This window comes from Aphis gossypii, unplaced genomic scaffold (genome assembly GCF_020184175.1).
Source record: "Aphis gossypii isolate Hap1 unplaced genomic scaffold, ASM2018417v2 Contig00841, whole genome shotgun sequence".
In the NCBI taxonomy this organism is placed as follows: domain Eukaryota; kingdom Metazoa; phylum Arthropoda; class Insecta; order Hemiptera; family Aphididae; genus Aphis; species Aphis gossypii.
In genome coordinates this window covers 9650-34067 of record NW_026083314.1, presented here as the reverse complement: position 1 = coordinate 34067, position 24418 = coordinate 9650, and the positions used below count along the sequence as shown (strand labels likewise).

The window sequence follows — 24418 nt, the reverse complement described above, 5'->3', positions numbered from 1 at the left end:
TTTATGTTTTAATGGCCTGAATACACCAAAATTTAAGTTCTTTTATAATTATTGTAAGCTAAACCTATGAAAAATCTTGTATTAAATTTTCAACTTTTAGCTACCTATACAAACATTTTTATGAAATATACCTACAAAATAATTTGCAAATATTTTCGTCAAAATTTGAACTTCAAATACTAATAAAAAAAAATTGTGGCAATGTATTCTTATAATTTTTAAATCACTATAAGAATAACATATGCGGAACTTTGTATAAAATTTTCAAGTATTTTGATAGGGCCAAAAAAATTTTATCGACACTTCAAAAAAAATTTTCAGAAAAATTTAAAATTTCAGTTGTCTATAAATAGCTCAAAAAAACTCAAAATATTTTGAAAATTAAATCATGTAAAGAAAATGCCAATCTAAATAACTGGTAAAATGTTTAAGTATTTACGACTTATACTATTTGAATAACAACAAATATCAAAAATCATTTGGGGCTAAACCATTATTTAACGGGGTTTTGTAAAACTTTAAATTTCAAATACTCATAAAAATTTTTTGTCTGAATCCGGTAGAGTTTTTTTTACAGATATTTGAAGAAAAATTTATGGAAAACCTTGTACCAAATTTTCAAAACTTAGTTCTAAAAGAAAAAATTTTTACGATTTTCCAACCACAAAATTACTTGCAAATTTTCGCAATTTTGACATATTTCGTATAAATTTGAACTTTAATTACTTATAAAAAAAAATTGTGACTAATGATTTCGGATTTTTTTTTATCACATTAAGAACAACTTACAAGAAACCATGTATTACATTTTCAAAATTTTCCGGTCAACCAAAATTTTTTTATCGTTATTAAAAAAAAAAAATACTTAGAAAAATTGAATATTTCAATTGTCTATAAATAGTTCAAAAAAAGGCCAAAATTCTTTGAAAATTTAACTGTGTATGGAGAACGCTAATATAAACATTTGGTGAATATTTCAAGTATTTACATCGATTAGTTTTTGAGTTATAGCAAAATAAAAATTCGATTTTGACGAAAACTGGTTTTGCGTAAAAATTCTTGTTTTTCCATCATTTTTTTTTGTTTTTCTCGATTTTTTTGAAAACTGTTGGAAAATGTTTACTTTTTACCTCTATAATGCACCAAGGATATTCACTTTTCCATCGGAAACCACCCTCAAAGTTTGAAATTGAAGCATTATTTCGACTAGTTATGCTGTACACAGACACAAAAAAAAAAAACATAAATCATTATAAAATCAATACATTCATCACTTCGTTCAGAATCTAATATGACATGTATGCAAAATATAAATTTTGAAAAAGCTTGGCCTTAGTGACATTAAAATAAGTTGTTTTCTTAAGATATAATTGTGTTTAAAATAATACTTACTTTATTCAAAGTGTATGTGCTTGTTACTTTTATATGTAATCCTATAATGTTTTGTTATGTATAAAACAAACAAACAAAAAAAAAAATTGTAATAAAAAAATAAGAAATTCCAACACATGCTCATTAAAAAGTAGACTAATTTTGTAAAAATATACCAGTTTTATTTTTAATTAAAAAAAATGATTTGACAGGTTTTTTTTTTTTTAACTCCTTTGCATATTATAAAGCAAATAAATATTTGTGACTTCAACCTGTATTAATGTATATTATATTTTTAGTAAGTATGAACATGTTACAAATTCGTGTTAACTTCCATGTTAACAATTACAAACTGTTGGAAAATGTTAACTTTTTACCTCTATAATGCACCAAGGATATTCACTTTTACATCGGAAACCACCCCCATAGTTTGAAATTGGAGAATTATTTCGACTAGTTATGCTGTACAGGGACAAAAAAAAAAAAACATACATCATTGTAAAATCAATATCGTGACAAATTATCGACATCGGTACTATTTTGAATTGTATGATATATCGTGATATCGAAAATAATATTTTTCAAGAAAAATACATAGTATTTACTATTTATTTTGTAGGTTTTAAGACGTTCAACGCCAGCGTCGATGCCTAGTCGACAAATTAGTTATTAACTTAAATGTCTCCTTACTTTTCTGGGATTGTTTGATTTATGATAACATTACGAAATACAAATTGAATGGTATATTTGGTTTTGTATATGGTCTATAAATACATCTGTTATTTCAATTTTTCCCGGAATGCAAAGAAGGAACGGAAATGATTTTATTATTATTAATTTAATACCATCATATATACAATATACTTGGATGTTATCGTCTATAATAAATAGAATTTAATTAATTCTAAAGATTATAATTAAAATAGTATTTATAAGTTATAATAAGCAAATATATTGATAGTTTCTACAATGATATTGTTCGAACACCGACCCTCTTGGCGCGTTTTCTATGACCAAAGGTCACTACGGCACGAGCCATTATCTGGTCGGCTGTGATCGCCGCGTCTTGTCGCCGTCGTTCCGGGTCGACGCGTCAACTTTGTCGCGTCGTCTTCACACCTTTTTCACTTTTTCGCCCGACACCGGTTGTGCGTGTTATTGCCGCAGTTGTCGCGACACCTTTAACGCGTGTGCGTGTTGTCCGGTGACAGCAAAAAACCACGTTGTGTCCTGTTCTCTATACTATACGCAAGTTCGTGTCTGGACGAATTTTATTTAAAATTATTCTATTTAATATTATTGTGCACGACTCGACCGCGAAATATTATATAATATATTATATACTTGTGTAAAATATTAATACTTACACCACGTGTGATCACTTTGCGTCCATCTGTCGGCCAGGGTGCGAAACACCATTTTTCGGTCGTTATAAATACATACGAGAACCGTCGCGGCTGTATTTTTTTTTTATACACACAAGATACTAGAGAGCCTATATATTTGCTACATCGTCAAGCCGGTCCTAATATTTTATCACGCCCGTGAACAGTGCCGACTCGGATCGACCCGCTACCGGAATCAGGTCTATTTTTGTTTATATATTGTATTTCATCTGATGACATAATGTTTATATTAGTTATATTTTGGTAATATTATTATTTGTATTATTTCACTTATTTATTTATACTAAATTATTATTATTATTCCGGTGCCCTGTGTCGTTATATATTATATTTGTAACCTTGTGTGACAGTGTCATATTAATATATATATACTAAAACATAATATATTATTATAATTATTTTGGTCACTAAATTATCTGTCCACGCGAGTCGCGGCAAACAACTGACCTATATTGTAAGGCCGCGTGCACATTGGAAAGCGTTGCGCGGTGAGCGACGAGCGTTGAGCGGTGAGCGATGAAGTGTGTACACTAAACAGCACGCGATCAGCGTTGTCTATAATATTTTAGTCACCTGCAGTCATCACCATGGTACTGTGCTCAAAAATTCGACGTATTTTACTTACCAATAATACATTTTTACGAAATCGCTTTCGAAGTAAAAAACATAGAAGGATTGGAGTTCATGAAATGAACAAAAAACGTAGTGAATTTGACGAGTTTCATCATATTTATAATGAATTAAGAAGAGATAGTGAAAGGTTTTTTAATTTTTTACGTATGTCAAGAGAGACTTTTGACTTTATTTTGTCCAAAGTAAAATTTAAATTAACCAAAAAAACGACAAATTTTGAAAAACCAATTTCTGCAACCGAAAGACTTTATGTGACACTTAGGTAAGTCATAACTCATAATTTATTATGAATGAATGTTTTATTACATTGCTAACAATATAGTTTTACAATAGCTTTTTCTCAAACATGGAAATAGAAATTAAAACAAAGGAAATTAAAATAACTGAGGTAAAAAATTAAATAAAAATAAATTCCACAATACCTTTGGTACTTGAAAAAAAGTACTATTATAACTTAAGCATACGCCTTAAAAATAAATAATACAAATTGATTATTTTAACTTTATTAAATTAATTGTAAATATTTTGAGTATAAATATTTGGAGTACTTAAATCTTGCCCTGTGTTTTGTGGAAACTGGTGGTAAGTTTCTTTCTGAGAACTTTCTTGAGACGAAATCGTTTGTGGTGGAATGTACATCATTGCCCTTTCTTTTTCGATTTCTTTATGTTGTAATGTTTGGAAAACTACATTTTGAATATTTGTTCTTAGTTGTAATTTTTCCAAAGCATTTAATTTGTCAAAATAAGGCAACAGACTCATTAAAAAGTGGTACTCGGGATTATTCGTCATAGTTGAGTCCCTTTTTTTCTCTTCCCTAATAAGATCTAGTTTTTGTTGCTCTATTTGCAAAAAAGGATCATAGTCCATGTCTTCAACACGCCGTTTCTTACACTTTTTTTTCAGAGCGGGTGTTGAAAATTCATTTGAAGAAAAAGAGGCAGGTGTTTCTGGAAGAAGCCCGTCAGTACTACTTTCTTCGTAATTTCCAATTTCGATAGACTCATCTTCTGAGTCATTTATTTCTGAACGAGTCTCAGAAGTCATAGTAGTAGGAAGATTTCCACTTGTTACACTTGGAATTAGCGTGTCTTTCACAAATAACATTAATTCGAAATATGGCCATTATGGCTTGTAACTACTGCCTTCTGCCCCAGACCTTACAACAGGAATTTTTTGAAGCTCTACTCTAAATTTGTCTTTAAGATTCTTCCACTTTGCTTTTACAATTGCACCTAAATTAAAATAACTATTTAAATTAATTGTATATTATTTAATTCAATGACTCAGTTCATACATTTTTCAATAAACTTTCACGTTGAATACATTTAAGAAGAACAAAATTAAATCTATTTTAATATAGGGTAAAAAGACAGTGATTGAACAGTTTAAAATTTGTTTGCTATTAAAATGTATTATAAATTTTAATTAATTTTCTATTATAAACACGGATATTTTGACGAGTTTTGTACAAATGTTTTTACTTCCAATGCTCATTTTTTTCAAATTGTAAAATTAATAAATAAACATAGAATATTTTGTTTATTTTTAAACAACTGGAGATGTACATTTTTTATTAAATTTAATGCAATTACCTATTTGTTCATTAGATATTTATCTACTGGCCTTTCTTTTCGAAATTTGGCAGTTACACTAAGAATGGGAGCTTCGACAGTAGGTAAAATTGTACACGAGACTTGTAAAATAATCTGGGAAGAATTAGTTGAAGACTTTATGCCTGTTCCGAATCAAGACCAGTTAGTAAAAATTTCAGATGATCTCTACAGACCTCTGTAGAGATTCTACAGATGTTTTCCGAACAAATATGCAAAATACATCAAGTCCCGAGCCCTGTTACTAATCAATAGTTGGAATATATTATTTTTTTTTTTATTATTAATAGCTTTTAGTATTATACTATAATAGATCAACAATTATGTTGTTATACATATATAAACATACAGAAAAATATATTATTTTATGTACATATAAACGCAATATGAGTACGTGCATGATAGTTGGTGTTTGTGTAGGATAAAAAACATATAATTATTGAATTTACAACAACAATAATATCAGTATACCATATTCCCATTTAGTTTTAACACACAATAAAAATGTAATCTTAAAATCCATTAACTATATATGTAAATTATCTTGTAAAAAATAGGTTTCGTTGTATGGATTTGATAAACAAACATCTAAATTTAAGAATATGATCCATCAAGAATATGACCTATCTATTTGGACGGTAAAAATGCAAACTCCTCTATTAAAAACTGACATTACGCAACTGTAGTAATATTAATATATTATTTTACCTGAAAATCCAACTACTTTCCCAATTTCTTCCCACATTTTCTTTGTTTTATCCGTTTTTTATAATCTGGATGCCGATCATTCCACAAAATAGGTTTTGATTGAACTTCGGAAATTAATAGTTCTCGTTGCTCATTTGTAAACTTATTTTTTGAACACATGGTGCTTTTAAAATGAATAATTTTATGCAATTATAAACAGTTGACAACGCTCACAATTCAAGACGTCTTGAAAAATAAACAACGCAACGTGCACAGCGCAGCGCTAACGCTCAACGCCCAAGGTCAGTGTGCACAGCTCCGATAAAATTACCGTGTTTGATTTATTTTCGTCAACGCTCATCGCTCATCGCCCATCGCTCACCGCGCAACGCTTTCTAATGTGCACGCGGCCTAAGATTTGTCGCGGCGACAAAACAGATATTATTATGCATGTATCTATGCAGCAACTCGTTGACAATATAAAATTAAACTACTAATTAAAATAGTATAATATTATATTTTTCCGACTTAAGAGGAACACGGTATAGTACCACTGGATATTCCATAATCCACAATGTAATTTGTGTCGTCGCCCGTCGGTGTGATGTAAACGTCCGTTATTTTTCAAACATTTTTGACATTTATCGTTCATCGTATAGTGATTAGTGATAACTGATTATTACAACAGTACAGTTATAATTATTAATTTCAAATAACAACATTATTTTTAGTGATGAGTGAATTAAAATTGGTGCCTCTACTTGGGACTAGGAGTGATATTTGGAAAAAATTTGGATTTAAAATTAATGATAGTGGTGTTATATTAGATAAAAAAAAAGTATTCTGTCGAGCGTGTAAGAATTCAATTGCTTATAGTGGAAATACATCAAATTTAAATTCACATTTACAACAGTGTGTAAATGTGAAACCAAAAAATAACACTAGCAGAATTGCGACATATTTCAAAGGATCAAAAGCAAAACTACCTCTTATCAGTAAAAGAAACAAGGAACTTACAAAGAGTTTAATAAAATTTATAGATAAAGATCTAAGACCCTTGAGTATAGTAGAAGGAGAAGGCTTTCGTGAATTTTTGGATTTAGGAATTCCCGAGTACACTGTACCTAGTAGACGAAAAATATCACGGTTAATTGATCATGCAGCACTTTTGGAAAGAGATAATTTTAAGAAGTATTTATCAAATATTTCTGATATTAGTTTGACCATCGATTTTTGGACTTTTCAAATAACAGTTATTTAGGTGTAACTTGTCATTTTATTGACAGCTGGTCTTTACATTCACGAGGTTTGGAAGTCACCGAAGTACCCGAATCGCACACTTCTATAAATATAGTAAGCAATTTAAAATCCGTTCTTAAAACCTGGGATATTGAAAATAAAGTGGTGGCTTTTGTTTGTGATAATGCTGCGAATATGGTTAAAGCGATTAATGATATGGATAAATTTAATCTGGTAAGGTGCACAGCTCATTCAATTCAACTATCTGTAAATGCTGGTCTTAAAAATGATGTTACCAAGGAATTGATTAATAAGATAAGAAAGATAGTTGGATACTTTAATAGAAGTTCGTCAGCTCAAAGTGAATTGGAAAAGGAACAAGTGAAATATAGAAAACCACAAAATAAATTAGTGCAAGATTGTGTCACAAGATGGAACTCTACATGCAATATGATAGAAAGTGTAATAAAACATAGATACTCAATCAATTCCGTCATATCTAAAAATAAGAAAACTGACTAATGGTTCATTACATCAGCAGAAGTACAACATTTAAAAGATTTGGTTAAAGTTTTAGAGCCTTTCAAGTCTGTAACTAATACACTCAGCGGAGACAAATACGTAACAGCATCCGTAGCAAACCGTTTGATTTAAAGTCTTCTTAATACAGTTCAAACGTGTGAAACCGATTCTAACTTTATAAAGACAGTTAAATTGAGTATACTACAAGACTTGAAAATTAGACGAGAAATGGTGAGTCCAGTTTTATCTAAAGCAGCTGCGTTAGATCCTAGATTTCACGAACTAAAATTCATATTCGATGAGCAAAAAAATCGGATATGGGAAGAACTTGAAACTAAAATTTGTGAAATGAATCCACAGAGTCAGGTAATTAGAAATGATCAAAATAAAGCAAATTAAATAGAAAATGTTATTAGTTCAGATGAAGATAATCCACCTCTCAAAAAAATGCGTTCATTAATGGCTGACAGCGATGATGAAGACGAATTTTCAATTGATTTTGAAACTCCGATAACAGCATCAAGAGAACTACAAAACTACTAGAATATGACTACAAAATGTCATCGTGGATGAAGATCCACTTAAATGGTGGAAAGAAAAGTCAAATTTATATGCAGAAGTCTCATAATTGGCAAAAAAAATACTTTTCGATAGTCGCGACTAGTATCCCATGTGAACGTCTGTTTAGTGAGGTTGGCAATATAACTTCAAAGAAAAGAAGTAGACTATCTCCAGATCGAGTTAACAACCTTCTCTTTTTGAACTCTTATTATAAATCCACTAGGACGTCAGACCACACTTTGGTAAGAACATACATTTACATTTTTTAAATTTGAATTCAAGACAATGTTAAAATAATTATGAATTTATTTTCTAGGATGCAGCTATCGGGTTTGAACACATTTAAGGAGAAGTCAAAGAGAGTTGACATAAATGATAAAATAAGCCAGAATAATTTTATGACATTTTAAAAAGAAGTTTGTGTGAGTAATTTGTTTAGTTATGTTACGTAAGTTATGTAACAATAGTTTTTAATTTTTGATTATTTATTTTAACTTAATATTAGTTAAGAGTTAAGATTATTAAGAAAACAATACTGCAACATTTAAAAAACAATTTTAAATTATTTGATTTTAATATTATGTTTACTTATTTCATTGTTTGTATGTAACTAGTAATTAACTAGGTAAAACAAATGTTTAAACAATAGTTTACTATAAATAACTAATAAGTATGTATGTTAAATGTGTACGATGTTGGTGTATCAATAATAAATAATGAATATTAATTATAGCTTAATATAGTAAATTCCTTAGAGTGATAAAAATTTAATTAAACGAATACGAAAAGTTTTTTTAAAATTGTTTAGGACTTAGATTAACATAAAATTATATTTACGATACGATACGATATCGCGATACAATATCGATACACAAAATTATATCGTTACCCAACACTAATTAGTATCAGTGCTTTAGAAATTGGTGTTATATTTAATTATTTAAATTATTCCAAGTTCTCATAGATAATGAATAACAAAGATTTTAGGTACGAGACGAAAAAAAGTCGGTATTTAAGTAAAACGATTAAATCTAAAAAGCAAAAGTTAAAAAATGTTATTAAAAAAAAAGAAACCCCAATTATTGATCATCAAGTAAGTACCTTAATAATTAGGTACCTACCTATATTTTAATTGGATTAACTTTTATGAACTCAGATTGAGGCTAAAAGAGAAAACATAAATCCTAATACTATTGAAAAATCGTTCAATAGTACAATAGCTGACGAGTAAGTGTTGGAGTAATTTTATAAAATTAAAATTTAAATTTAAATAATAATTTACAATTTTTAAAGGGTGAAATGTAGTGGTCAACGTTTAGTTGATATAATGTTTTTATTTGATGCCATTAAAAATATTGACCACCGCCCATTTGACTGCACTTTCAAAAACTTAAGTTTGGTAAAATAAATTAGAAATGGCTTTTTTTCTGAATTCTTTTTTACATGTAGTTTTTGTAATAAACAAGAAGTAATCACAAATGAAAATCGTGATAGTATGCCTGTAAATTCGGCAATGGTGGCTGCAATTGTTAATACTGGACAAGAGTATATACAACTAGACACATTTTCAGCTTTTTTGAATATGCCTAATATGAGTAATCCATTATACCAAAAAATCCATAATGACTTAATTAAACACACCGAGAATTCAGCTTTGGAAGCAATGGAAATGGCTGGTAAAGAAGAGGCTAGGCTTGCAGTGGAAGAAAATAACGTAAACGAAAAAGGATTTAAGTTTTAATTTGTCGAAATGACGTACCTAAGCTTTCAAAGTATTTTGTGATTTAAAATGTATAAAAAATTCAATAAGTCGTTTTTATAAAAAATACTTTTTATGGGAATTAGAAATAAATTTTAGTGCTGTATGTCAATAAGCTGAATCCAACGAAAAAGAAGTTTCTGTTCATAAATATTTTAAGAACTGGGAAGGAACTTCTACTTCAATAGAAGCAGACATAATTGTTGAAGGTTTTCGCCAAAGCATGTCAATGCACAATATAATTTTTAATAAACTTATTGGTGACGGGGACTCAAGTGTTATGAAAAAATTATCATTGACAAAACCTTATGGGCTCGATGTATTTATTAAAAAATAGAATGTGTGAATCATATTCTAAGAAATTATTGTAATCGAATTGTGGATATATCAACTCTTCGAAAAAGTACCTCTGGGATAGTGGTAACTGGAGTTTTGAGGACAATTTTAAAAGATAGTTGAATTAAATTACGGTAATTTACTTCAATGAATAATTAACAAACTTATGAACAATAAATATATATATATATTAACGCCGTGCGTTGCCATGGCAACATAGGTGGACCTATTTTTAGAAGCTCTTTTCTCATTGGGAATTTTACCTACTGCTGCGGCAATAACATTATGTAGGTAATAGCACAGAATAAATATATTATTATATATTATTTATTCTGTGGTAATAGTATATTATTTCAAGATAAGATACGGGTAAAATCGATTCCGTTTATTATTATCATTTTGGTTATATCGTTGTTTGACTTTGTGCATTGCCGTCGTTCTACGAAAAACTGAATTTTTCTTTCGAGTAAGTAAATTTTGGAATACTTTTATTGTATATAATTTTTTTTCTATGTAAAACGCATTTAGTACAATATTATCTATATAGCTACGTACAAAAAAATAAATAAATACTAATATTCACGTATTTATATAAGTTTGAAGTTCAATGTTGCCATTTGGCAACACTAATCGTTTATAGAACTGTTTTTAATAGAATTTTTATTTTTTCGATAGAAATGGGTTTTCACTCTCCAAGGCGTTAGATATTCTTTTAAATGAAGATATAGAGGGAAATATTTTTATTGAACCTCCATATCCTCATGTTGAGGCAGATGGAGATTCCGCAGATGAGGATGGGAGTGGGTAAGTCTCTTATTTATTTTCATTTTATTTATAACCAAATTTATAAAAATACCATTTTCCCAACTAGTTTCGTTGACAATCTCAGTTCTCGGCAATTATTAGCAAATGCTGAAATTCGATTCCAAAACAATGAACGTTTAGGCGTTAATTATGAAGTCAGTCAAAATAACATTTCTCAAGTTCATACTACACGTGAAACTTCTTCAATCGTAGGACCTAATCAGTTATCGGATAAATATAAAAAGTGGTTGAGCACTCGTATAAAATCGAAACGTAAACCATGTTGGATAAAGGAGGCCGACTTTGATATTGAAACTGCAACTGTATTTCCTAAACCCGACTACTCAAAATATCAAAATATGTCCATAACCGAAATTTTTGAAAATTTTTTTGACGATGAAATAATACAACATTTTGTAGTAGAAACCAAGAATTACGCATTATTTTTAAATTGTCCCGATCCCAATATTACTGCCAACGAAATTCGATGTTTTTTGGCAATTTTTTACGTAAGTGGCTATAATGATTTACCATCAAAACGTCATTATTGGAATAATGGTGATGACATGAAAAATATTGCTGTATCCCAATCAATGCGCAGAGACAGGTGTTTGCAAATTTGTCAATTTTTCACTGTTCTCATAATACAGAAATTAACCAGAATGACAAAGGTTGGAAAATTCGCCCTTTTATGGAAATGTTGAAAAAACGATGTATTGATAATTTCGTACCAGAAGAGCATTTGGCATACGACGAAAGTATGGTGAAATACTTTGAACGGCATAGCTGTAAGCAATTCATCAGGGGAAAACCAATACGATTTGGGTATAAAATATGGTGTCTGAACACAAAGGATGGTTATCTAGTGAATTTTGATCTTTATCAGAGCAAAAACCTCAAATCGAATTCTGATTAAGAAAAAATTATTTGGTAAGGCTGCTAGCCCACTTTTGGTATTGTTAGATGAAATTCCGGATAATAAAAGAAAATTAAAATATAATATTTATATGGACAATTTATTTTCAAGTCCCGCTTTATTTTCATTCTTGAGATTTCGTGGATATAGTGTCATTGGTACAATTCGTGATAATAGGATTCCAAAAAATTGCCCATTGACAAACAAAACAGAATTTAAAAAAAAAAAATCGTGGATATTTTGAGACTGCTATGGAGAGGAATGATGGACTATTGTATCTACTTTGGATAGACAATGCCGTCGTTACAATGATTTCATCGTCGTGTAGTTCTCAACATGTCGGGCAAGTAAAACGATTTTCGCAAAAAGAAAAACGAAATGTATTAGTCCCAAGACCAAGACTTATTGCAAAATACAGTACGTATATGGGCGGTACGGATCAAATGGACCAGAATATCACATGCTACCGTATTGGTATTAGAGGGAAAAAATGGTACTGGCCTTTGATAACATGGATGTTCGATGTAAGCATGTAGCTCTCCAAAATAGTTGGATTTTATACAACAAAGCAGGGGGAACAAAAATTAATCAACTTGATTTCAAAAGAGAAATCGTAAATATTTATTTACAAAGTTATCAAACTATGCCAAAAGTAATCGGAAGACCATCAAAATCAACATTTTTGACTGATTGTCGGGTTTCAGACTCAATCAGATTTGACAAAATAGATCATATGGTAAAACAAACTGAAGATAAAAAAAAGAAAAGGTGTGCTGGAAAGGATTGTAAGTTAATTATGAGAACAATGTGCTCAAAATGCAATGTAGGATTATGTATCGATTGTTTTATACCATTCCACACAAGCTAAATAAAAAAAAATGTTTTGTGCAAGCTATAATAACAATTTTTTTTTACTTAAATTCAATATTATATTTAAATTTATAAAGTATTTTCAAACATAGTTTAGTATATTATATGTATATATTTATGTTATAAATTGGAAACAAATATAAAAAAATATTACAACATGAATTAATTGTATTTTCGTGATAAAAGTTATTATAAGCTCCTAGCGTTGCCATATAGCAACGTGTTTTATCTCAAAAACAAATGAAAATATTCATTTTTTTTTTTACTATTATTTTTAAGGTCTAATATACCTATACGTTTTCAACGAAATTTTGGTTAAAATTATAAATAAAAAAAACTCCGGCGCTAATGGGTTAAAGATGTACAGTGACGAAGGCAATAACCCTTAGGAAGAAATGAATATCAGTCAAAATGAAAAAATTGCTCTTTTAAAACACGATATTTTGAATAGCCCATACCATGTACACATATTTGACTGCCATGACGATTGTGCTAGGTAATTAATTTTTTTTTTTTTTTAATTGTTACAAGCCAAATGAACCATAATTATTTGTAAAATTTTGGTTAGTGGGTTACAAAACATGTACGTATGAATAATATTATATTTTTTTTGTTTATATACTTTAGTTATTTTTGTAAAGGTCCAAAAGAAAATGAGGTTAATCTAGTTCCTCAAATGGAAACTTCTGGATTATGGGCTGATATATTATAGGGGCCAGAAATATAGTTACACATCATGTATCGAGTCTCATCTATAATGTTAATAACAATGTAGTTAAAGGTTTTAATAAAGTGATTGCCAAGTACGTTGGTGGTAAAAGAATCAACTTTTCTTTACGAGGTATGATTATTAAAAAAAATATAATATTGTAAGTAAATATTACATTTTTTTTAAATTCTTAAATTATTATGGTATGGTGTTAGGTGTCATCTGCAGTGACATCGTTTAATTTGGGATCTAACTACATTAGTCACTTACATAAAAAAAAATAGTAACATAAGTCCTGGTATAACTACAACAAAATATATTTAAAAAAGTTAATAAAACGCGTGAAATATCAATAAAACGACATTCAAATTTTAAAAAACCGACGTAATTTAATTATTATATTTATAAAAATAAATAGCATACTATAACCACTTAATATTACTTATAGATTTACAATTACTAAGCGTAAATTGTTTTCTAGACCCGATGATGATAATGGAGCTGTGAAAATAGGTTGCGAAATAATTGATATGCCTTTTGATGAGTATCAAAACAAAAAGGAAATATTTTTGAAAAAAATAACACCAAAAATCTGAAGAGATAGTAGCGGTTGAACGAAGTACAACTGGACAGCAAGATAACGATATGTGGCAACAATACAAAAATATTGGCTAACAACATCCAACTTTGGAAAAGTCTGTAAGCTTCGACCTACAACTTCCCGTGCAAATACAATAAAGCATATTTTGTAGGTACGATATTTTTCAAGGAAGTTCAGCCACGAGGTAAGATTAACGTTTTTTAATGAGTGAACGTAGTTACTAAATAATATTTATTGATTACAATTTATAATTATAATTACATAATTGTAGATGCATTTTATTTAAATATTATTTAGTTTATAAAGATATGGAATCGAAAACGAATCAATTGCTAGAAACGCCGTCAAAAACTTTAGGGACTATACAATTAGCAGGTTTATTTGTTCATAAATCACTTCATTATTTAACTGCAAGTCCAGACGGGTTAATAAACGAAGATTCGATAATAGAAATTAAAGGGCGGGACCCGTTTAGCCCAGAGCAGTTTAGATAAATTTAAAATTAAGCTGGCAATGATTATAATATTTGAGTATCATTTAGCGTTATCCAGAAAACACCACGAGGAGGCGATACTCTTTGTTTTCCAAAAAAATTTAAAAATTTAAAAATTTAAAATTTAGTCCACAACATGTATAAACACTTATCATTAAAAAATCAAATTTAAGTCATAATAAAAATTTACATATACTCGTAAAATCGATTTTAATCGTTCAAAATATATATTTATGAATACCTACACTTTATTTTTAAAATTATTACACATATTTTTTATGAATTCATAACGAGTAATATCATTTGATTGGTACCTCGTTATTTGTTTTTGATTGTGTACTTTCTTTTTAATTATGTTTGCATCTTTTGATGTCTTTGGTATTTTAACGCTATTGATTTTTATATACGTATCAGTTTGGATGAAATTTTTCACAACATTTAACCAACTTAATATAGATGGAGAATTAGAATAAAAATGGTCATTGAAGAACGAATGAAACGACTCGCACGCATTCGTCATAAGCAGAATACTCGCTGAATTACATGCCCATAAACAAGGAGGAAATGTACTATCCTCAGAAATATAATTGTTTACTAAATAATCACAATATTTGGTGACTCTTTCATCAGTTGGGCATTCTGGTATCAAATCTTCTACAAAACAATCAGCCACTTCTTACGGGTCCAAATATAATAAACCAAAAGTGTATTTAATCCATTTGCCAATGTCCGAATTTGTTTTATATTCTGTTACTAAACCATGCTGCTGAATATTTCTATACCACGCCTGTGTTAGATGAAAACGACATCCAACCCTCTTTGACAGAGGCCATATTTCATTAACAGCTGAGTGTATAGCCAGTTCAAAGTCAATAGTTATATATTTAGGTGAAAATTTTAAATTAATTTCTTTACATTTATCAATAATTGCGTTAATCGTATAGAAGTATGTTTCACACTTTTTATCGGGAAGTAGACAAAAAATTAACGGTATATAATGTCCATTTTGAAAACCATGAATGGTAAACATTTGTGTAAAAAATCGCGCACAATATTGAAAAGTTCCATCCATATAAATTGTGTCCACTGTACTTAAAAATGTTAAATTAGTCTTACAAGAAAAAATAATAACATTTTTTTCTTGATTATTTATTAAAACAAATGGTTCGTTTTTTGAGGTTACAGTTTCAGATGTATTTAAAGCCATGTGTGCTTCGATTATATTACTTGGCAAAACAGGAAGAACTTTACGACTACTGCTATAAATTACTTTTCTAATTGTATTAAAATCGTTTGATGTTAGGCCATCAGCAAGTTGAGTAGTCTGTGCTAATTCTTTTAAAATAATTTTTTTTGGTTGTATAAAAAGTTCTTCCGAAGCTTTTCGTTTACAAGTTGTACTCACCATTTGCCGGTTTATATCTGAATCATTGCATGGCATATGATTGTGGCGATCTTGATCTGATAATAAAATATTTTCTTCATTTACAACTTTAGAACCAAAGGTATATAACGTGGCAGAACACGAACGTTTTACACAACGCCAACGAACCTCACATGTATTTACGTTATTTGAACCGAAATTGTATTTATAATTATTAAACATTACCATATTGTTAAGAACCCTTGCACACACTTTAGATTAGTAAGCATATTAAACAATAATATAGTAGTGTAAGCATTATGTAAGCATTTTTGTAAGCTACTGCGTCGCAAAGACAAGAACGTAGAATAAGCAGAGTCAGTCGTGAAGTAGTACCGATTCATACAATACTGTGTTGTCTGAAATATTCTTATATTAAAATAATTAATAAAATATTTTCTTTAAGTTTAAACAGATTTTGTAAAGTGTTTGAATTACAACCCGTAAGTGAACGAACTCTTTTACAACAAATATATCTTTCGGACTTAACTGAAAGAGTATATAACAATATCTTTGTCTCTTTTACTTTTTAAAAACACAGCCATTTTAATAAAATTCGTGATATGTTTACACGTCGATGTCACATATTATACGCACTACGATCAAAGCTTATAATCTTTTTTTGTTCATTACTTTTATAAGTTGTTAGTAGGTATGTTATTTGTTTTTGGTTAGGTACCTTTAATATTAGAAAAGATAAGCTACGGTGATTATGTAGTGCATTCATAATTCGTTGTCATCATTTTTTCGGTGCGCTTTATAGATTTTGATCGATTTCAATTCGATAACGACTGGATTTCTTATGTGTTATCTGCTATCAATTTTATATATTATCATTTATAAACGATATTTCTTTTAGCTTTATTTTCTTAACTCAATTACCGTAATTTAATTACTATAAGTTTTATAACGTTCCCTAAAATATAATATTTGACTGAACTACTGCCAACTTAATTTTAAATTGGTCTAAACTACTCTGGGTGAAACGGGAATCGTATAAAAACAAAATTTGGGCGAAACGGGTAGGTACCCGGGCGAAACGGGGACGGTCATTTTTGGTCGAAACGGGCTACGCCCAAATTAAATGTTCGTCAAGTATTAAAGAATATACACCACAGGAAGCGGTTAGGTACTCTTAAAAAATTAAAATATGTGACCGATTATAACGGAAAGCTTGTTTTAAAAAAAACTGACAATTATTACTTCCAAGTACAGGGTCAACTTAATATTTCCGAAAAGAAATATTGTTATTTTGTAGTATGGAGTCCCAAAGGTAATCAGATTATTATATAGTTATTATTAACTGTGTAGTAAGCTGACGTAGGTACGGAAAGCCTATAGTGCAAAAGGTCAAACATAACATCACGCCACCGGAATAGGCCACTCATCGGGCCTTCTCATTGGTAAACATCGATTTAGATTATTGTAGCAGTTTTCTATAACGTCAATCATCCTATCCTAAGCAGGGCATGTCTCCATATAAATAGAAGCCATTCATAAGCTCTGATCAGAGAAGTCTTACAAATCTTACACACAACGTTTCACCCATGCTTACCCAAAGCCTCTAGGAAGACGTTCTCACAACACTTACTCACCGGTAGAATACTATTCCGTCGAAAAACTTCTAGTTATAATAAATATATTGATTAATTTGATACAGTTCAATAAACAGTTGTAACTTAACGTTTATAAATCAATAAAGTCTTTATATTTATTATATACATCTTTTCAACCTCTTCCACTCCAAGTAGCAGCGAACGTGCACTCGTCGTAAAAGAAACGTGTACCAACCCAGCGGTGAGAGCGATGGGTTACTACAATTGTTTTTAAATATTTATGAATTATGATATTGGCAGGTTTTGTAATAGACAAAATATCCAGAGGCGAATCATTTTGGAACACAAAAATTAAACCATTTGTTACTCGATTTTACATGGATTCATTACTTCCAAAAATAATCGATTCTAGGTTTGATCGAGGATTACCAATAAGGCCAGGCATTCCCAAAAAATAAGTAAGTACTACAATAGTTGTAACTTGTAGTATGATAATTATTATTATATTTATTATGATAAATTATATAAATATAATTACTTTAAAACTTACGTATTTATTTGTTATGAATATAGCACCTTAAGCTTTTTATTTTATTTCTAATACCTACATATTGAATTAATTAATAATTAAATGTTATGAATATTCGTTCTAAAACTTTTTTTATAAAATATGATAAGTCAGTATTACCATTGATTTGTTTATAACTATAACTATTTATGAATGAATTACCTATGGTTTTTATTTTATATTATGCAATTATTTAGCAGGCAGTTGACCCAATGTAGGTAATATGCGACGTATTGACTATTGTTATTATATAATCCCAACAAAAACGACACGCCAAAACCCCGTGTAAAAAAACGCTCAGTATAAAAAAAACTAACTCAAAAAGTTGTGATATCATTTTATAACTGTATAGTTTAAATACATAGCTATAAAATGATACCACAACTTTTTGAGGTGGTTTTTTTTTTTTTAATACTGAGCGTTTTTTTACACGGGGTTTGGCGTAGTGTTTTTGTTGGGATATTACTAAATTTTTTTATGTTATTATTATTATTATTATTGTTGTTGTTATTGTAATCATTATTATTAAATATTATAATGTTATATTATGTGTATTATTATATATTAAATATTTAAAATTGAAATTATTTTTTTCCATTAATATAATGTAAATATCTTTACCCCCTACCCCGAGGCCACCGTTCATACTTTATTTGAGTATTATTACACCTTATCCAATTATTTTGATGCCTTATGGAGTTTGTATAATGGCCCTCGGTCATTTGTTCTCCATGATGACATATAACTGAATGCACTCGATAATAGATTGAATTAATTTTTAATTTTGTAGTTGAAACTTGATTAATTATTAGGTTATTAATTTTATTTTGGAAATATTGGACCAGAGTAATAATTGTAGCATTATATTGGTTTGTGTTTGTTAACTTAATATTTTGGTGATGAGTATGTTGCGTGCCAGTATCAGATTTGAATCCAAATGGTTAATTTGAATGAAAGTTAAACTTAATAACGAAATATGTCTTTATTGCATATAAATAAAATACATGTAACAAACAAAATAAGTGGCTGAGTGTCGTGAAAGTGCTCAGTTGTTGATAGCTTTGGTACATCTGCCGTTGCTGGTCTTCGGGCTCCCTTATATATTGTGGTGCGTCTCTTGTTTACGTCGAGTTGTCGCCTTCTGGGTGAAACCAGGTGTCCTTGTAGTTGTTGTTGCAAATTCGGACACGAATTTGAGAATGCGCAATAATATCTCAAATACATCATTAGTGCATTGTAATTATTGGTGCGCTTACTATCCCGACACGCGTCATGGTCATAGTAGCATCCGCATTACCCTTGACACGAGGCATGGTCATACCAGTGGCGTGCCCAGCAGGTAGGCCTGGTAGGCCCAGGTCTACCCTGTTTTCAAATAATAATAATTAATATTTTTCAAGAAACATAATTTTATACATTTTTTTGGTTCATAATACGATATGTAATTGAATGATTTTGGAACAAAGATTATTTATTTATAACCCACTTATGGCAAGCATTTATACGTTATTAATAATTCTTTCCTTCGTCGCAAACAATTGTAGCCACAGTACTGCTTATCGGCTAAAAATAGTAAATAATAGACAATAATACATCCGAAGTGAGTTATTTAAACATTCCTCGCACTGGCCTTTCACTGCCGACAATCGTCATTTGATATAAGATAATGAATATGGTTTACAAAATATGTTATTTTTTGGTATTAATAATTTATTAGTTTATTACAGTGTGTACTGTGTAGACGTATTATAGTGACTTGTGTGTAACCGAGCCGATCGAGGAAATCGTTTTATTCATTTTGTCTGTTGTTGTTTGTGTACACTATTAGAATAACCTAAGTACTTTTTTATTTTATATTGATTATAACTTGACTAATAATTAAATAAAAATAAAAATATGATTAGCCAGTTTTTTAAACCTATTCCGAAACCCACAAGGACATTGAACGATGATGATAGTACAATAGATCAACCACAAACAAAAATGTTAAAATTAAATGTTACCTCAACTTCTAACGAGTCGTCTAGCTTAAATGTGCTTGATATTAGCTTAAATAGTGATGAACAACCTATTCAGCCGATTATCAATTTTCCACGTCGTAAAATTTGTGAAAAACAACGTAGTTTTCAAAGTTCGTGGTACAAAGTTTATCCTTGGATTGAATATTCTGTTCAATTGGATGCAATTTTCTGTTTTTTTTTGTCGTCATTTTACTAGTTCTATATCTCGTGAAAAGCATCAAAATATTTTAATAGCCACAGGATATAATAATTGGAAAAATATTTCGGGTATGGCAAAAAAACATAACTCGGCAGATTCGCATAAAACATCGTTAGCCAAACATCAAGGTTATATATCATCAAAAAGTATAGGAGCTGTTACGTCGTTACGACTCAAATGAATAGTCATGTCGAAGAGAATATAAATAAAAATCTAGAAGTATTAAAAAGTGTAATTCGTTCAGTTTTGTATTGCGCACGACAGGATATAGGTTTACGTGGTCACAATAATATAATCGAATATTCAAATGAAGACGAACACGACTTAGAAACTACAAAAAATCAAGGTAATTTTAAAGAACTATTAGATTTACTTTGTTTGGAAAATGAAAAGTTTAATATAAATTTAAAGTCCCTACCTTAAAATGCTAAGTATACTTCAAATAAAATCCAAAATGATATTTTATTTGCGTCTTCAAATGTCATTTTACAAACTATTATTAGAGAAGTGAATGAAGGTAGTTCGGTTTATAGTTCAATTGTTGATGAAGCCTTGATGCGTCAACATTTGAACAAATGTCAATATGAATCAGATAAGTACATAAATTAACTATAAAAGAAAGGTTCTTAGGATTTGTACAAGTAGAAGAATTAGATGCACTAGGCCTAACTAATTCTATTATCGAATTTTTAAATTCAGTTGGTTTAGATATTACAAAATGTATAAGTCAATCCTACGACGGTGCATCAGTAATGTCTGGTTCTACCAATGGCGTACAAGTAAAAATTAGAGAACTTTCTAAAAACAAATGCCCTTATATACATTGCTATGAACATCGGCTTAATTTAGTTTTGGTCGATGTTGCTAAATCAGTTGAGGTTGTTGACAATACGATTGGATTGCTTGAAGCAATTTATGCATTTCAATCGAGTTCAACTTTACGTTATAAAATATTTTCTGATGTCCAAAAAGATTGTGAAACAATTTTAAAAGTCCCTCAACATAGTGATACTAGATGGGTTGCAAAATATAAAGGTATTCATTTTTTTTTAATTCGTTTTGAAAATGTCATAAAAGCTTTATCACAACTGTCAAGTAGCTCAAAAAAAAAGAGGCCGTGGAAGCCAAAGGATTATTAAACCAATTTCGATCGTTTGACGTATTATTTATTTTAACATTTCTTGATAACCTTTTATCAACTATCAACGTACTTTCAATACATTTACAATCTTCTTCTCTTGATATAATTAAGTGTTTAAATTTAATTGATGCTACAATAAAAGAGCTTCAAAGTTTACGTTTGGATGAATTTTTCAATAACTTTTATAAAAAAGCTCAAATTATGGCTTCAAATTTAAATATCTCTATGGATAATTATGAAAAAAAGACAGAAAAATATTAATAGTACATTAAGTGATTATGTAATTACGTCAACAATTGGCTTAAAATGGGGACCGGTCCAATGTTTGATCTACCGATAAACGGCTATCTAGTATCTACGATAAAGCGTTGTAGGTAGAACGTGTGATCTACCGATAAAATACCTATATTTTATACTATAGTGCTAAACCTAAATAATTATCGATATGATATGGATTTTACGACTGTATTGTATTTTTAAAATACATCATTTAAACATTCAGTTACCATTTAGAGTTCATTTGTGTCATTTCGTTTGTTGGTGAATTTTTTCCATTTTTTTTTTTTTTGTAACTATAGTTTTGTAACGATTTAAATTTTAAAATGAATTCTACTACAACAATGGGGTATTTATATAGAAATATAATTATTGATGAATTGAAATGCGTTGAATATTTAAAAAGTAAAAACCTTTTAAGTAACAATCGCTTGGTTTGTTCAAAAAAGAATATGGTGGACAATTACGTGAAACAACAAGGACTAGTAAAAAAAGACATTCGGACGGTACTTTTAAAAAAATTGTGACTATGAAGTGTACTAAAAAAGGATGCCAAACATATCAGTCAATTCGCGCAGGACATCCATTTTTTACTTACACAGACCTTAATGGTAAATGTCATAGTAATTTAGCTCTAACAGAAATAATAGAACTTGTCTGGTATTGGGTATATATGATACCAGTGCATAATGCAGTTTTGTGGACAGGTAGAAGTAAATCCACTGTAATTGACTGGTACAATCTGTGCCGTGACGTGGTTGTTGATCAGTTTTCAAAAAGACCAAAAATGGGAGGTCCTGGTTACATTGTACAAATAGATGAATCCCTCTTTCAAGGGAAACGAAATATATAATCGCGGTCGCTTACAACGTGGTGATTATGACCCACAACCACATGAAGATAGTGACGAAACTTCAAATAATGAAAATGAAGCTCCGGTAGAAAATAATCAACGAAATTATGGAAATAGAATACAGGGACCGTGGGTATTTGGTTTGTGTTGTAATAAAGACAACAAAACTGAACGTCGATTTTTCATTGTAGAAAAGAGGGATCGTCAAACACTTTACCAATAATAGAAAGAGAGGTAGAAATTGGTACAACGATTCACAGCGATCAGTGGCGAGCATATAGTTCTCTGAAGGATCATGGATTTATTCATCAAACTGTAAATCATTCCGAAAATTTTGTAGATCCAAATACTGGAGCTCATACTCAAACAATAGAGTCATTGTGGAAGTTAGTCAAGTCCAAATATAATATAAAAGTTAATGGTGCATCTCCACTATTAGACCGCCAACTTAAAGAAGAATGGTGGCGGTCATGCCACCCGGTACAAACACAAATATTTGACGATTTTTTATCAGATTTAAAAAATACTTTTGCAGTATGAATATATCAAGCAACATTATAGCAAGTTAATCACAAATTTGACCAGCCATTTATTGGTAGATCGCACATAGGACCAGCCGTTTATCGGTAAATCACACATTAAACCGGTCCCTTAAAATGTAATAAAACTACGACTCAAAAATTGCGAATTATGTATTTTACAGTAATAGATAATATGTTGAATGAAATGAAAAAAAGATTTAATAACAATTCAGAACTTTTAACTGCTATTTCAGTAGTCAATCCGATATCGACAAACTTTTTAAATGATGATTTTGTTTTAAAGTGTATAAATTATTATGGAGATGATAATTATTTCTCTGACCAAGTAATAAGTCAAAGCAAATTAGCAAAAAATATGTACAGTAGTTGTAAAAATATCATAGATTTTTACAACGAAATATGCATTATGGGGCAGTTATTTGGAGAAATTAAAAAAGTCATTGAACGAGTGATAGTTATACCTGTAAGTTCAGCATCGGCCGAAAGAAGTTTTTCAACAATGAAAAAGATAAAAACTTATTTACGAACATCTATGTCTACTACACGTCTTCATAATTTAGCGTTAATTTCTATTGAGAGGGAGTTAAGTTTTGAATTAATTCAGGATCCTACAAAGATTGTTGACGAGTTTGCTAAATTGAAAAATCGAAGACTTCAATTCACTAATTAATTATTATATTTTATATTTTTATGTAATTATAATTAAAAAAACTATTGTTTCATTTGCATTCATTTAGAAATTATTCAGTTAAATAAAAACTTAATTTTATTTTTTAATATGTAACTTTAAGTATTATTAACAAGTCAAATAGGAGGAATAAATTGTGTTGTATTATATTATTTTATAATCATTTTTTCTAATTCAATTTAAAAATATAATTAAGTTTCTAAAAAAAAAAAAATAATGTGTATTGTGCATATATAAACTAAAATAATTATAACCGGGCCTATCCTACATTTTGATCCTGGGCACGCCTCTGGGTCATACTAACTTACCTGGCCTTGTAATCTCGTAGATATCTTTATAGATATCTCATAGCCCATAACACCTCTCCACAAAAAAAAAAGGTTTATGTCTGCAAGACAGAAATCTTTACAATTTTTCTTAATGCACTCAGTTACACTTACAATTTCAGTTTTACATTGGTAACTTAATATATAATTATTTTATATCAATTTTAAATCAATTAAGAATACAATATAAAGTATGTTAGTATAGTATATTTTTTTTATATATGTATACATATTTTAAATCTCCTTCACCTTGATTAGTACAATTAAAATAATAAAATAAATTCGTGAATAATTAATTAACATTA

At 29.5% G+C, this 24418-nt stretch overlaps 3 pseudogenes; 2 read left to right on the top strand and 1 right to left on the bottom strand.

Moving 5' to 3' along the window:
• Positions 1–3932: 3932 nt before the first annotated feature.
• LOC126555417 (uncharacterized) lies at positions 3933–5890 on the bottom strand (annotated as a pseudogene).
• Positions 5891–12337: 6447 nt separating this feature from the next.
• LOC126555415 (uncharacterized) lies at positions 12338–17957 on the top strand (annotated as a pseudogene).
• A 3786-nt stretch (positions 17958–21743) lies between these two features.
• LOC126555416 (uncharacterized) lies at positions 21744–23202 on the top strand (annotated as a pseudogene).
• Positions 23203–24418: the final 1216 nt, after the last annotated feature.